A 4,891-nucleotide genomic window follows, 5' to 3' on the forward strand; every position below is an offset into this window, starting at 1 on the left:
GTAAGAGCCTGGGCTGGAGGCTTAGAGCAGCTTCAGAGAGGCTGTGAAGGGACATGTGAGATCCTGCTTGACCTTTGAGGAGAGGACTGAGGACCGTGGGCTTACCAGGCTTTCCTGATCCTACAAGTCCCCCCACCTTCCTCTCCCTGAAGGTGTTCCATGATTAACCATATGCTGCTAGGAAACTGTGAATGTTTTTTTTGTTTGTTTTTTTGAGACAGAGTCTCACTATGTTACCCTTGGTAGAGTGCCATAGCATCACAGCAACCTCAAACTCTTGGGCTTAAGTGATTCTCTTGCCTTAGCCTCCCAAGTAGCTGAGACTATAGGCGTCTGCCACAATGCCAGCTATTTTTTTTTGTTGTTGTTGTTGTAGTTGTCATTGTTGCTTAGTTGTCCTGGGCTGGGTTTGAACCCACCAGCCTCAGTGTATGTGTAACCACTGTGCTACAGGTGCTGAACCTGTGAATGTTTTTTTAATGATTTGCTACAGCTCAACTTCTCTTGAACCTGAGACCTCAGATGCAGAGTCCCAGCCCACCCAACCCGATAGGCCTCCTGCTTATTCAGCACACACTCTTGACTTGGCCCCCTCCATCCAGAAACCCTTTCCTCTTTGTGGCCACTGACCGGCGGCGGTAGGGGGAGGCTCTGTGCACTCTGGTCCTGTCATTGAATCTGCACCATGGGTGTTGCTGGTGCCCGAGGTACTTCAGGCTCTCTAGGACCTGTAACCCGTGTTGTCCCAATTAGCACAGAGAGACCTGTTCTGAGATGTCACCTGTGATGGTTTTAAAACATGGCACTCCCTCCACATTTCTTGATATTCTTCTCATTGAGAAATGGGGGAGTTATGACTGCTTCCATCAAAAAAATTTGGTGGGCTCGGCGCCTGTGGCTCAAGTAGCTAAGGCGCCAGCCATGTACACCCAAGGTGGTGGGTTCGAATCCAGCCCGGGCCTGCCAAACAACAATGACGGCTGCAACCAAAAAATAGCCAGGCGTTGTGGTGGGTGGCTGTGGTCTCAGCTACTTGGGAGGCGGAGGCAGGAGACTCCTAGAGCTCAGGAGTTGGAGGTTGCTGTGAGCTGTGATGTCACAGCACTCTACCCAGGGGGACAGCTTGAGACTCCTGTCTCAAAAAAAAAAAAAGTTTGGTGGAAGCAATGCTATGTGAGGCTAAGTTGTAAAAGCCCATGCAGTTGTCACCTGCTTCTCTTAGGACCCTTGCTCTGCTGTAAGCCAACCCCCACACACAAAAGAAGTTGAATCTGGTGGCACCTGTGGCTTAGTGAGTAGGGCGCTGGCCCAATATAGAGAGGGTGGTGGGTTCAAACCTGGTCCTGGCCAAACTGCAACAAAAAAATAGCTGGGCATTGTGGTGGGCACCTGTAGTCCCAGCTACTCCAGAGGCTGAGGCAAGAGAATCACCTAAGCCCAAGAGCTGGAGATTGCTGCAAACTGTGACATTACAGCACTCTACCCAGGCGACAAAGTGAGATTCTGTCTCTAAAAAAAAAAAAAAAAGGACAAAGAAATCTGAATTCCCCCAAAATTGCAGGATAGAGAGGCCAGGTGGAGTTACTGTGACCCACACTCCCAGCTGAGCTCCCAGCCAACAGCCAGCACTAGCTGGTAACCATGGGAGGGAGCTGTCACTCGTGTCCTGCCCAGTGGAGCCTTTCAGATGACTCCAGCCTCAGCAGACATCTGACTACAATCACATGAGAGAGATCCCAAGTGCAACTGAGCCTAGCAGGCCCTTCCTGAACTGCTGGTCCACAACACTTTAAGCAAAATAAAATGGTGGTTCTTCCACATTACTAATTTAGTATAATTTCTTATGTAGCAGTACAGTCCCTCCTAGGATTCTGCAGGAATTGGTGCCAAGAATCCCCTTGGATTTGTGAAGGATCCCCTCTGAGGATACTCAGTCCCTTATATGAAATGGTTTAGCATTTGTATATAACCCACATACATCCCCTCATATAGTTTTTTTTTTTTTTAAGAGACAGGATCTTGGGTAGCGCCTGTGGCTCAGTGAGTAGGGCGCCGGCCCCATATACCAAGGGTGGTGAGTTCAAACTTGGCCCCGGCCAAATTGCAATAAAAAATAGCTGGGCGTTGTGGTGGGCACCCGTGGTCCTAGCTAGTCAGGAGGCTGAGGAGAATCACCTATGCCTAAGAACTGGAGGTTGCTGTGAGCTGTGATGCCACAGTACTCTACTGAGGGCAGCAAAGTGAAACTCTGTTTCTAAAAAAAAAAAAAAAAGACAGGATCTTGCTCTGTTACCCAGGCTGGAGCACAGTGGCATCATCATAGCTCACTGGAACTCAAGTGATCCTCCTGCTTCAGCTCCTGAATAATAGGGACTATAGGCATATGCCACCATGCTTGGATAATCTTAAAAGTTTCTGCCAGATTGGTCAAATTCTTGGCCTTATGTGATCCTCCTACCTTAGCCTCCCAAAGTTCTGGGATTATAGGCATATGCCACCATGCCTGGCTTCCCATATACCATTACAATAATTATAATACCAAATACAATGTAAATGCTATATAGTTATTATGCTGTATCCTTTTAACATTTATATTATCTTTTAAAAAGTTATATTATTATTGTATTGTTATTTTTCCAAATGTTTCCATCTGAAATTGGTCGAATGTGTGGATGTGGAGCCCACAGATACAGAGGCCAACTGTAGTAATTAGAACTTCGCCTCAAAGCCCTTTCTGGTTCTTTTCTTAGTCCCCTGCCTGCCATGTCTCCTGGGCTGAACTCCTCCTGGACTGGACCCAAAGCCTGGGAAGGACTCCTTGGGTTCTGCAAATGTAGGGGGGAGCCAGGCCAGGCTGCCCAACATTGCCCTGCCTCCCGGGGTTAAACAGACAGTGCTTGGCCTACCCTGATGGCAGTAACCAGCCAAGCATCTGACAGATGAACCACTGGGCAGTGCCTTTATTCCAGACCCAGTTTGGTCAGGACCAAGGTGTCCTTGGTGTCCCCCTCTGTGCCCATGCTGGCCCTCAGCCAGGCACTGCCCTTAGTACCTGGAGCCCCATGTCTTAGAAGCCTGAGTGCCTGTCCCTAGTTTACTGGCTGAGCAGAGCTGGAGCTGAGTGAGGACAGGATGAGCCTGTCACCAGGGTAGGACATGGCTGAGGTAGGAGTAGAAACTAGAAAGAGTGACCAGTACAGCAGAGGAAACTAGTGCCTCTGGGAAGGAAGAGAAGGTCTCCACGGTAAAAGAAAGTGTTTTCCTGTCTGCCTTTTGTAACACTTAAATGTTTTCTGTGACTGTGAAACTGGTTCCCAATACATACACATGCGCTTACATTAACACATGAATAAACAAGGGCAAAAACAGTCATCTCTGAGCGAGGGAACCACTGAGTCCCAGCCCTGGGCCATGTAAGGGATGGGTGACAGTTGTAGCAGGCACTCTGGGTGCCCTGCCTCCATCCCCTGGGCTCTCCTCCCCACCCCTGAAGGCTGTTTACTGAGCTCTTTGGCAATGCTTGGCCTAAAGGCCTTTTTTCTAACTGTGGGAGCATAGCTGGTCACAGTTCCAGGGCAGTGTAGAGGCTCCAAGGAGATGGCCCGCTGGCTTGGGCCATCTCTGAGGGGTATCCTGACAGGCTCCCCCTGGCTTCCAGAGGGATAGGGCTCTAACTGCCCTCAGTGGTGACTGGTGACAATACCTCCATTCCCGGTGTCTTTCCCTTCCCGGGCCTCACTTCTCCTCTCCTCTGTTGGTGGTTGCCATGGCCGCCTCCATTAGTGTACATGTCCTCTGACCATCGCCTCAGGGTCTGTGGCCTGTAGAACCCAAACCAAGACAGAGTTACCAAGAAGAGTCTTTAACAATCTCATAATTGTGCTGGAGAGTGAGCTTAATTTCTATAATGAGAAAGTATATATAATAAATACAGCAATGTTGACCTGCCTCTATTAAGCACTGGCTCTGTGCCAGGAAGTGGTTGTCAGGCTCAGTGTCTATTACCTTCTGGAATACTCATCCCGGTGCTCTACAGATGCTACTTTGTTATCCCCATTTGATAGATAAGAAAGCTAAGGTCTAGGGAAGTCTTTTATTTAAGGTTAAGACCTAGGAATTGTGCCTGCAGTCCCAGCTATTTGGGAGGCTGAGGCAAGATAATTGCCTAAGCCCAAGAACTGGAGCTTGCTGTGAGCTGTGACGCCACCGCACTCTACCGAGAGTGACAAAGTGAGACTCTCTCTCTCTCTAAAAAAAAAAAAAGAAAAGAAAAAGACCTAGGAAGTGGCAGGAGAGCCAGGGTTCCAAACAGGGGTGGTCTCAGACTGCTGATTGTCTTGTGGAGAGCAGGAAAGAGAGAGGCTAGCGGTCCTTGGTATAACATTTAAGAAGGGGAGACATTTAAGCTGAGCCTTGAAGGATGCATAGACATTGGGAAGGTGAAGAGTCCTGGAGAGGTCTTTGGGCCTCATATTCCTATCTGTCAAATGGGTATAATAATAGTATCCTTCCCATAGGGTTGTTTGGGGATTAAGCGAGTTGATATAGACATAAAGAGCCTGTAGTAAGTTCAATACATGCTAATTATTATTGGCTATGAATGGGAACAGTGTGAGCTGTCAGGTGTGGTCCTGGCTGGAGATCTGAACAGGTTCCAGAGGCAAACTTCCAGCTCCCACTCCCAGTACCCAGTCCCTAAAGGGAGAGAGCTAGAAAAGCCCAAAAAAAAAAAAAAATTAATTAGTCTGGAGCCTCTGAATTTGGGATTTTACTCAGACAGCCTGGCATATTCCTCTTTTGAATAACCCCACAACCTCTGTCACCCAAACTCCACGTCTCCATTCCTGGAGACGCTATATAGTTATTATGCGCCTTCCTGACAGTCTGAAAG

Source organism: Otolemur garnettii, unplaced genomic scaffold (assembly GCF_000181295.1).
Source record: "Otolemur garnettii isolate 467f Iridium unplaced genomic scaffold, OtoGar3 scaffold00031, whole genome shotgun sequence".
Lineage (NCBI taxonomy): Eukaryota > Metazoa > Chordata > Mammalia > Primates > Galagidae > Otolemur > Otolemur garnettii.